Source organism: Palaemon carinicauda, chromosome 20 (genome assembly GCF_036898095.1).
Source record: "Palaemon carinicauda isolate YSFRI2023 chromosome 20, ASM3689809v2, whole genome shotgun sequence".
Taxonomy (NCBI): Eukaryota; Metazoa; Arthropoda; class Malacostraca; order Decapoda; family Palaemonidae; genus Palaemon; species Palaemon carinicauda.
In genome coordinates this window covers 8,600,484-8,613,244 of record NC_090744.1, presented here as the reverse complement: position 1 = coordinate 8,613,244, position 12,761 = coordinate 8,600,484, and positions in this window count along the sequence as shown.

The following is a 12,761-nucleotide window of genomic DNA, read 5'->3' as shown; positions in this document are numbered from 1 at the left end:
TGAAGAATGGATGTGAAGTAGTTGTGATAGAAGATAAGTGTATTTATGGCGAATTTTGATGGCATGGTTGATATTACGAGGAGTGAGGATGATCTACTGACTAAAGAGGAGGTGGAAGAAATGCAAGATGAATGTGAGGAAATTAAAAGGTTACGTGAATGTATGTTGAATAGTATTGAGGTAGAAGAATGGCCGTCTGATTTAGAGGTGTATAAGAAAGTTAGTAAGAGACTTATTGTGTGTAAGAATATTGTTTATTTTCTACATAAAGGAATGGATGAAGATATATATGTTCCTGTGTTTCCACTGCATGCAGCAGTAAGTATGTGTATGTTAGTGCATGACAGATATGGGCATATGGGTAAGAATAAATTATGGGAATGCATGTGTGAGAGATTGTTTACACCTGGGTTGAGTCAGATATGTAAGGATGTAGCGACTACGTGTGAAGATTGCCAAAAAGGGAAGTATCAGAGAGTGCATGCTAATCCGCCTGTTTTGAGATTACGTATGAAAGAACCATTCGAGATGTTTGTGATTGATTGTGTTTCGTTGCCTGTGACTGCGAGAAGACATGTGGGAATGATTATTATGGTTGATCACATGAGTAAATTTACCTATGCAATACCCATCAAGGATAAACGGAGCGAGACTGTTGCAAGAATGGTTGGTCAAGTGATGTTGCCGATGTGTGTGTGTGTAAGCCTGTGAGAATGTTAAGTGATAATGGCCCTGAGTTTGTTGGATGGGAGTTTGAGCAGATGTTAAGAGAATGGGGTATTGAACATGTGTATTCGACTCCTTATATGCCAAGTGCAAATGGGTTGGCTGAAAGGACTATAAGAACATTAACTGAAATTTTGCGAATGATGAGTACATGTGGTAATGATTGGGATTTGTATGTTGGTAGAGCGTTGTGGGCTTACAATGCAACAGTGCATAAGAGTACTGGTATGTCTCCATGTAAGTTTGTGTTAAATTTTGAAAAGATAATAAGACCGAGGTTGGGTGTGTCGGAGGATGATAGAGATGTGTGGAGGAAAGCAAATAAGAGGTTTGAAAGCTTTAAAGTTGGTGAGAGAGTGATGAAAGAAGTAATTGAAAAGGGTAGAATGAATGTAAATAAGGTGCGTGATAAATTTGAAGGTCCCTATGATGTGTTAGAAGTTGGTTCGAGTGGGTTAAGTTACGTTTTGGGTAAGTTGTGTGTGGGTGGTATTGTGGAAAAAATTAGGGCCCACCACAACCAGTTGCGTAAATGGAAAGAGGTACCTGAGTATATCCAAGAGAATGGGATGAGTAAATGGTTGAAAAGGAACAAGGGTGAACCTAGTATGTATGAGGACTTAGGTCTGGAAGGTAAACAGTTAGTGTTAGTAGAATATAAGAAAAGGAAGAATACAAGAGCTTTAAGTAAAGATGAAAGAAGGGGAAATTTTATAAGTAGAAGTGAGAATAGAAATAAGTATGACAAGGGTGTAAATGTGCAAGTGTGTATGGAAGATAAATGTGTTAATACAGATGAATCATGGCTGAGTATGAATGATACCTATAGTGTGTGTGGCTTTCCCTTAGGTGATGTAAAAGAAAGGATGACGAATGCGAGAGTGAGAGATAGGAGAATGATTAGTAGTATGAATGAATCTTTTACTAAAGTTGAGAATGTTTTTGATGAAATGGATGAACTGTTTACAGAAATGAGTGTAATTATAGGGCCAGATGAGAACGAGGTAGATATGATTGTACATGATATATTAGATGATAGGGATTTAGATAGGAATAGTGTTAATTTAGCGAATGATTGTGATAAGGAAGAAGTGAATGAGAGAGTATATGGAGGCCCAGTTACTCGGAGTAGAGGTCCCGTTCCCGACTGCGACTGGATTATGAAAAAAATAATGTAAGTGTTGTGTGAGAAGGATTTGGCAAAGTAAGGGGGGAGGAATGTGGAGGATTTATTTTTGCTTTATTTTTATTTTTTTGTTTTTGCCAAATCCTGTGAGAGAGAGAGAGAGAGAGAGAGAGAGAGAGAGAGAGAGAGAGAGAGAGAGAGAGAGAGAGAGAGAGAGATTGTGTTAGCGAGCGAAAGTAGTTAGGTTAACGATCGTTTGTGGTGAGAAAGACTGTTGGTTTGAATGAGATTGTTTGTTTACATTTTTTAGTTAGGTTACGACAGTGGTGAATGTTTCGGAGCGAATGCTTTTTTTGATTGACTGCGTCCTGAGTCAGTTGTGTGAACGCTGGAATTATTTTTCTTTACCAGCGAGGAAGTGATTTTTGATTTTCTGAGTAAGTACAGTTTTGTTTATCTTTGCTTGTCGTGATTGTGAATGATAGGAACAATTTATTATTTATCTTTGATTATAGTGCGATAGTTCAGTTAGCTAGAAGTGTTCGTAAGTGTTTTTTTTCTTTATTTTTGGCAGGCCGTGATTCCTCCTTTGGAGAGACTTAAATTTTTTCGAATGCTGAGATATAGTTGATGACCTGGCCTGTGATTGATTTTGGTATTAAGACTGCTCTTTGGATTGACGATTGTTGATGACCGGCCCGTTTACTTCCGATCGATGATGATGATGATGATGGTGGTGCTAATAATAACCACGACCCCAATCAGGGAAGTAGTTGTGGCGAATTGCCACCCAATGAACTGTTAAACACAGAGTTGTGTGCCGTAAAGACAGTCCGGCTTGTGTGTGGCGACCGTGTTGGTGTACCATAATATTTATACAAGAAATTCATATATATATTTATTTTTGGCGTTGGTGTGTGGTATAAGTTAAGTTTGTTAGAATTTTTTGCGTTTATTTGAATGGTATTTATAGTATATATAGTGTTAAGTTTTGATTAGTTTTAAGTGTTTATTTTGATTGCTTATAGTTTGATTTATTTTAGTTTAAGAAATATAGTTTTAAGGATATGTTTTGTTTAAATTTTCCTTCTGTCCAAGAGTCCAGTTGATAAAGTAAGGGGAAAGTTTGTGTTGTGGGACCATTGTCAGTAGGTGTGATTCAGGGTGTGGGGCTTGTTCTTGCAACATCCCGCCACAATATTTAAAATGTTCTCTCTGGCTGATCTTGCAATTACAGTATGAACTATTATAAACTTGATCTATTGACATATTGCTTTGCAATAATAGCCGTGTAATATAGTTTAAACAGGTCATTTTATATTGAAGTTGAATTATATGATTAAGGAAGGCATATGTTTACTGTTTTTAACGCCTTTTTTTAATAAAAAAACAGGTTCTCTCTCTCTCTCTCTCTCTCTCTCTCTCTCTCTCTCTCTCTCTCTCTCTCTCTCGTTAACAGAGAATAACGTTATGAACAAATTAAAAATCATAAATTGAAATAATCTTTAAAGGAGCGCTCTCTCTCTCTCTCTCTCTCTCTCTCTCTCTCTCTCTCTCTCTCTCTCTCTCTCTCTCTCTCTCTCTCTCTCTCTCTCTCTATGAAAATTAAAAACAAACCAATTTACTTTGAATATATTGATAATTTTTTCTAGCGTCTTAAATTCAATGGAATATTTTTGTTCCTTTTCCTCTCTTATTGTCCCACCAGTAATTCCTCTCACTTTATATGTAATTTGCATATCATTTAGGCCTTCTGAACTTTTCGAAGCTACTTATCATCCGTCAAAGGATATTCAAATGAACTCTTCCTTGATAAACCATCAAAGGGTCTTCCATCTTCTCGATTTGAGTCTAACCAAACAAGAACAGTCCAATGAAGGAAGCTCGGTGAATTCATTTCGTGATTATCTTTATTGAATAAATATTCAATTTGAATTAACAATAAAAAGGAAATAAATAGAATATAGTTTTGAAATATGAATATTTTTATTATTTATAATAAATATAAGCTAACAGTTTGTCTTTTATTGTTTATAGTATGCAATATAATAAATGGACATGAAAATAAAACGATATATTCATCACATCAGATATTAATAGTGCAACGTTGTATGGGAAACATTTTGAACAATAGGGGCACTCAGTAGAGTGCAGACCTCCACCGCAGCAGCTTATTTATTAACCTTTTACTCGACCTTGACCTTGATCTTTGACCGTAACATGTATTATCAACGTGGATTTTCATACATTCAAATATGAACAAATATGTCCAAACTTATGGCTGATTACGTGAATTGAACATTTTGCTTAACCGTGACCTTGACCTTTGACCTAGACCTGCCAAAATATAATCATTTTCAGCTTTTTACATTATAGTTAATTCCTGCACATTTCATTACTCTACGATTAAAATTATGGCTAGGAAGCTGTTCACAAAGAAACACACAAACATAACCTCCTTCCAACTTCTTTGGTGAAGGCAATTACTATAATTTTGATGAGCAGTATATTAACGTCTTCATATTAAGAAGAAATCTAGTTGATACAAAAGTTTAGAGAGAGAACAAGGAAGAGTTAACACCAGGTCAACTTTATCCCTGAAAGAAAGCCAGTGTCTCGGGTGGGAAGAAATCTTTTCTACTGTACCAACCGTGTGTCACACAATTGTACATAATTCCTTTTGTATATATTATGCTTGTATCTTCGCTCTTCCCTCGCACTAAAATGAACATGAAAATTCATGGTCCTCTTTCATATTCGTTTTAGTGCGAGGGAAGAGCGAAGATACAAGCATAATATATACAAAAGGAATTATGTACAATTGTGTGACACACGGTTGGTACACTACGTAGTCTGTTTGCCTGTTCTCTTTGGAAGCGTTTTCTTACGAAGCCTCTTCTATAATACACACACACACACACGTGTATATATATATATATATATATATATATATATATATATATATATATATATATATATATATATATATATATATATGTATATATATATATGTATATATATATATGTATATATATATATATGTATATATATATATATATATATATGTATATATATATATATATATATATATATATATATATATATATATATATATATAAGTATATATATATATGTATATATATATGTATATATATATATATATATATATATATATATATATATATATGTCTTATTTATAACTGTAATCGAACAGTTTAACATGTTTTTTCAAAAAGGCCCATAAAAGAAACACAGGAAATATGAATAAATCACACTATATTTCGGTCAATAAACATCGACCCTTTTCAGGATGTAAAGTACAAGTGAGGATTACAGTGGAGAGTGACGGTTTATATATGAAAGCAAAAGGGTGTGTTCAATTGTTCTATAGTTGTTATAATTGCTGGAAGGATTAGCCAAATTTAATTACATCCAGGTGCGTGTTCTTATTGTTGAGCCGCTTGGAGGAAGTCTTGACCTCTGATGCATGTCTGGTGATCGGTCTCCGTGGATTATCTTCTTAATGATAGGGTTGAGAAGAGTATTGTCCACTGTGTCAGCTTTCCATTGGCCCCCAGATAGGTTCATTGTGTTTGATTGATTTATGATGGCTGATTCCAGGATTTTCCCTCTGTACGGACAGGTACTCTTAAAAAGCAAAGACGACTCACTCCAGTTAATCTGGTGCACTAAATCCCTAAGGTGAATGAAAATCCCCGAGTTTTCATACCCATATCTAACAGATCTTTTGTGTTCGGATAATCTTTGAGATAGCGAACGGCCAGTTTGCCCAACGTACACTTTTTCACAATCCCTACATGGTACTTTGTAAACGCCGGATTCTATCTCTCTTTTATTTTGATAAACATTAATAAGGGCGCTTCCTATGGTCTTTGGATATGAAAAAAAAGGGGTTCTCAGTTTTGATATGATTTGTTATATTTTTAATACCTTCTATATATGGGAGTTTTATCTTATTTTTAAAATCTCTTTGGTTAGTAACATCATGATCTTTATAATATATCGTGTTGGCTTTGTTGATGGCCTTTTCTATGACATACGTCGGGTAGAATAGCTGGGCAAGTTGTTTACGGATGATTTCAAATTCTTTATTTAGGTAGGCTGGGGAACAGATTCTCAAACCTCTAAGAAATAGATTGCAAGCTACTCCAATTTTTACAGAAATGTCGTGATAACTAAAGAAATGAATGTAGGAAATAGAGAAAGTTGGTTTTCTATACACAGTGAAATTATACCCCGTCGATTCCCTTATAATTAGTATGTCCAAAAAAGCTAATTTTCCATCTCTTTCCCATTCAGTTTTAAATTTTTATGCTAGGGACTAGGGAATTTAGATTATTGAAAAATATATTGAAATCTCCCCAGCTATCATCCCAATATGTGAAAATGTCATCAACATAGCGTTGCCAAACCATGTTCGTAGGTTTAACTGTTGTTAAAATTTCTGTTTCAAAGTATTCCATGTAGAGGTTAGCTAAAATTGGAGATAACGGGCTGCCCATACTACAACCAAATTTCTGTTTGTAAAAATTTTCATTGAAAGAGAAAACGTTATTTGACACTCTTAGTTTAATTAACTTAATTGTTTTTTCAATACCGAGGGGGAAGTGATCTTCGTAAGGGATTAATTTTTCCCTCAAGAAACCTAATACGTCGTTGATCGGGACCTTTGTAAATAGGGATTCTACGTCAAGACTCAAGAGTTTTACATTGTTTACCGGGATATTTAATCTATTGAATTTCTGGATGAAGTCCTCCGCATGCTTAATATGAGCTGAAGAAAAGCTCCCTAGAAAGGGAGACAGCAAGTCTGCTAACCATTTTGATATATTATATATAAATGACCCTTTACATGAGACGATTGGGCGTAAGGGAATACCGTCCTTATGAGTTTTTGGGAGCCCGTAAAAATATGGCAACGAGGGGTTCATGACTTTGAATTTTTCTAAGACCTCGATGTCTTTTTTATTATTTCCGATATTTCTTACGGATTTGAAAAACTCCGGAGCAACAGAGTTACGGGGATCTTTTGTTAGCTTTTCATATGTAGTGTCATCGTTTAAGAGTCTTTGAACTTTGTTGACATACGTCTCTTTATCAAGAATGACTATTTTTCCGTCTTTATCCGATTTTGTGATGATGATATTATCGGTTTTGTTTAATGAAAAAATTGCATTATGAAACCTTCTGGGAAGCGGATTTTTACTGTTACTTTGTTCTAATGCATTTAACAAGATTCCTTTTAGGCAAGTTTCATCTTTTTCAAAATTGTTTTTAGAGAAATGTTTATCGAAGGCCACCACATAATCAAAATGACTTTCCCGTCCGGGTTTCATAGCAAAAGAGATACCTAGATTCAGAGCTGTTTGCTCATTCACTGTGAGTGGACGGTTCGATAAATTCAAAACGTTATTTTCCAATCCTAAATTATTCCATGTACTATTTCGTATGAGTGTTTCTAATTTATTATTCAATTTCTCGGAGTGAGTCACACTACTATTAATAGCACCAGTCAGCACATATGAAGAAAGATCTCTGTACATACCATCATCTCGGCATAGCCGACGAAGAGATACCCCTAATTCACTTATATTCCTCCGTGATACATAGATGTCATGATTTGCTGATATAATTCGTTCTTGCAGAAATGTCCTGGAGGAATTAGGAAAGGGGTCCGATGTTGACGTCCAGCGTGAAAAGGCATACATTTTTGGTATAACTTGTTCTTGCAGACACTCTTCAAGAAACCATTTCTGGTTTTTCCTCCGGTGAAGTTCCTGCACAAGTCGTTCATAACGTCTGAATATATGCTTGATATCGGCATTCCAACTGAAGATATGGAAAAAACGAAGGGGTTCCATGATGGGCTAATATGTCTTATTTATAACTGTAATCGAACAGTTTAACATGTTTTTTCAAAAAGGCCCATAAAAGAAACACAGGAAATATGAATAAATCACACTATATTTCGGTCAATAAACATCGACCCTCTTCAGGAAGTAAAGTACAAGTGAGGATTACAGTGGAGAGTGACGGTTTATATATGAAAGCAAAAGGGTGTGTTCAATTGTTCTATAGTTGTTATAATTGCTGGAAGGATTAGCCAAATTTAATTACATCCAGGTGCGTGTTCTTATTGTTGAGCCGCTTGGAGGAAGTCTTGACCTCTGATGCATGTCTGGTGGTCGGTCTCCGTGGATTATCTTCTTAATGATAGGGTTGAGAAGAGTATTGTCCACTGTGTCAGCTTTCCATTGGCCCCCAGATAGGTTCATTGTGTTTGATTGATTTATGATGGCTGATTCCAGGATTTTCCTTCTGTACGGACAGGTACTCTTAAAAAGCAAAGACGACTCACTCCAGTTAATCTGGTGCCCTAAATCCCTAAGGTGAATGAAAATCCCCGAGTTTTCATACCCATATCTAACATATCTTTTGTGTTCGGATAATCTTTGAGATAGCGAACGGCCAGTTTGCCCAACGTACACTTTTTCACAATCCCTACATGGTACTTTGTAAATGCCGGATTCTATCTCTCTTTTATTTTGATAAACATTAATAAGGGCGCTTCCTATGGTCTTTGGATATGAAAAAATAAAGGGGTTCTCAGTTTTGATATGATTTGTTATATTTTTAATACCTTCTATATATGGGAGTTTTATCTTATTTTTAAAATATCTTTGGTTAGTAACATCATGATCTTTATAATATATCATGTTGGTTTTGTTGATGGCCTTTTCTATGACATACGTCGGGTAGAGTAGCTGGGCGAGTTGTTTACGGTTGATTCCAAATTCTTTATTTAGGTAGGCTGGGGAACAGATTCTCAAACCTCTAAGAAATAGATTGCAAGCTACTCCAATTTTTCCAGAAAGGTCGTGATAACTAAAGAAATGAATATAGGAAATAGAGAAAGTTGGTTTTCTATACACAGTGAAATTATACCCCGTCGATTCCCTTATAATTAGTATGTCCAAAAAAGCTAATTTTCCATCTTTTTCCCATTCAGTTTTAAATTTTATGCTAGGGACTAGGGAATTTAGATTATTGAAAAATATATTGAAATCTCCCCAGCTATCATCCCAATATGTGAAAATGTCATCAACATAGCGTTGCCAAACCATGTTCGTAGGTTTAATTGTTGTTAAAATTTCTGTTTCAAAGTATTCCATGTAGAGGTTAGCTAAAATTGGAGATAACGGGCTGCCCATACTACAACCAAATTTCTGTTTGTAAAAATTTCCATTGAAAGAGAAAACGTTATTTGACACTCTTAGTTTAATTAACTTAATTGTTTTTTCAATACCGAGGGGGAAGTGATCTTCGTAAGGGATTAATTTTTCCCTCAAGAAACCTAATATGTCGTTGATCGGGACCTTTGTAAATAGGGATTCTACGTCAAGACTCAAGAGTTTCACATTGTTTACCGGGATATTTAATCTATTGAATTTCTGGATGAAGTCCTCTGCATGCTTAATATGAGCTGAAGAAAAGCTCCCTAGAAAGGGAGACAGCAAGTCTGCTAACCCTTTTGATATATTATATATAAATGACCCTTTACATGAGACGATTGGGCGTAAGGGAATACCGTCCTTATGAGTTTTTGGGAGCCCGTAAAAATATGGCAACGAGGGGTTCATGACTTTGAATTTTTCTAAGACCTCGATGTCTTTTTTATTATTTCCGATTTTTCTTACGGATTTGAAAAACTCCGGAGCAACAGAGTTACGGGGATCTTTTGTTAGCTTTTCATATGGCTAATTGGGCTAATCCTTGCAGCAATCATAACAACTATAGAACAATTGAACACACCCTTTTGCTTTCATATATAAACCGTCACTCTTCACTGTAATCCTCACTTGTACTTTACATCCTGAAGAGGGTCGATGTTTATTGACCGAAATATAGTGTGATTTATTCATATTTCCTGTGTTTCTTTTATGGGCCTTTTTTGAAAAAACATGTTAAACTGTTCGATTACAGTTATAAATAAGACATATTAGCCTATCATGGAACCCCTTCGTTTTTTCCATATCTTCAGTTGGAATGCCGATATCAAGCATATATTCAGACGTTATGAACGACTTGTGCAGGGACTTCACCGGAGGAAAAACCAGAAATGGTTTCTTGAAGAGTGTCTGCAAGAACAAGTTATACCAAAAATGTATGCCTTTTCACGCTGGACGTCAACATCGGACCCCTTTCTTAATTCCTCCAGGATATTTCTGCAAGAACGAATTATGTCAGCAAATCATGACATCTATGTATCACGGAGGAATATAAGTGAATTGGGGGTATCTCTTCGTCTGCTATGCCGAGATGATGGTATGTACAGAGATCTTTCTTCATATGTGCTGACTGGTGCTATTAATAGTAGTGTGACTCACTCCGAGAAATTGAATAATAAATTAGAAAGACTCATACGAAATAGTACATGGAATAATTTAGGATTGGAAAATAACGTTTTGAATTTATCGAACCGTCCACTCACAGTGAATGAGCAAACAGCTCTGAATCTAGGTATCTCTTTTGCTATGAAACCCGGACGGGAAAGTCATTTTGATTATGTGGTGGCCTTCGATAAACATTTCTCTAAAAACAATTTTGAAAAAGATGAAACTTGCCTAAAAGGAATCTTGTTAAATGCATTAGAACAAAGTAACAGTAAAAATCCGCTTCCCAGAAGGTTTCATAATGCAATTTTTTCATTAAACAAAACCGATAATATCATCATCACAAAATCGGATAAAGACGGAAAAATAGTCATTCTTGATAAAGAGACATATGTCAACAAAGTTCAAAGACTCTTAAACGATGACATTACATATGAAAAGCTAACAAAAGATCCCCGTAACTCTGTTGCTCCGGAGTTTTTCAAATTCGTAAGAAAAATCGGAAATAATAAAAAAGACATCGAGGTCTTAGAAAAATTCAAAGTCATGAACCCCTCGTTGCCATATTTTTACGGGCTCCCAAAAACTCATAAGGACGGTATTCCCTTACGCCCAATCGTCTCATGTAAAGGGTCATTTATATATAATATATCAAAAGGGTTTTAGCAGACTTGCTGTCTCCCTTTCTAGGGAGCTTTTCTTCAGCTCATATTAAGCATGCAGAGGACATCATCCAGAAATTCAATAGATTAAATATCCCGGTAAACAATGTAAAACTCTTGAGTCTTGACGTAGAATCCCTATTTACAAAGGTCCCGATCAACGACGTATTAGGCTTCTTGAGGGAAAAATTGATCCCTTACGAAGATCACTTCCCCCTCGGTATTGAAAAAACAATTAAGTTAATTAAACTAAGCGTGTCAAATAACGTTTTCTCTTTCAATGGAAATTTTTACAAACAGAAATTTGGTTGTAGTATGGGCAGCCCGTTATCTCCAATTTTAGCTAACCTCTACATGGAATACTTTGAAACAGAAATTTTAACAACAATTAAACCTACGAACATGGTTTGGCAACGCTATGTTGATGACATTTTCACATATTGGGATGATAGCTGGGGAGATTTCAATATATTTTTCAATAATCTAAATTCCCTAGTCCCTAGCATAAAATTTAAAACTGAATGGGAAAAAGATGGAAAATTAGCTTTTTTGGACATACTAATTATAAGGGAATCGACGGGGTATAATTTCACTGTGTATAGAAAACCAACTTTCTCTATTTCCTACATTCATTTCTTTAGTTATCACGACATTTCTGTAAAAATTGGAGTAGCTTGCAATCTATTTCTTAGAGGTTTGAGAATCTGTTCCCCAGCCTACCTAAATAAAGAATTTGAAATCATCCATAAACAACTCGCCCAGCTATTCTACCCGACGTATGTCATAGAAAAGGCCATCAACAAAGCCAACACGATATATTATAAAGATCATGATGTTACTAACCAAAGATATTTTAAAAATAAGATAAAACTCCCATATATAGAAGGTATTAAAAATATAACAAATCATATCAAAACTGAGAACCCCTTTGTTTTTTCATATCCAAAGACCATAGGAAGCGCCCTTATTAATGTTTATCAAAATAAAAGAGAGATAGAATCCGGCGTTTACAAAGTACCATGTAGGGATTGTGAAAAAGTGTACGTTGGGCAAACTGGCCGTTCGCTATCTCAAAGATTATCCGAACACAAAAGATATGTTAGATATGGGTATGAAAACTCGGGGATTTTCATTCACCTTAGGGATTTAGTGCACCAGATTAACTGGAGTGAGTCGTCTTTGCTTTTTAAGAGTACCTGTCCATACAGAAGGAAAATCCTGGAATCAGCCATCATAAATCAATCAAACACAATGAACCTATCTGGGGGCCAATGGAGAGGTGACACAGTGGACAATACTCTTCTCAACCCTATCATTAAGAAGATAATCCACGGAGACCGACCACCAGACATGCATCAGAGGTCAAGACTTCCTCCAAGCGGCTCAACAATAAGAACACGCACCTGGATGTAATTAAATTTGGCTAATCCTTCCAGCAATTATAACAACTATAGAACAATTGAACACACCCTTTTGCTTTCATATATAAACCGTCACTCTCCACTGTAATCCTCACTTGTACTTTACATCCTGAAGAGGGTCGATGTTTATTGACCGAAATATAGTGTGATTTATTCATATTTCCTGTGTTTCTTTTATGGGCCTTTTTTAAAAAACATATATATATATATATATATATATATATATATATATATATATATATATATATATATATATATATATATATATATATATATATATATAATTATTTATTTATATATATAATTATATATTTATATATATATTATATATATATATATATATATATATATATATATATATATATATATATATATATATATATATATATATATACATATATATATATATATA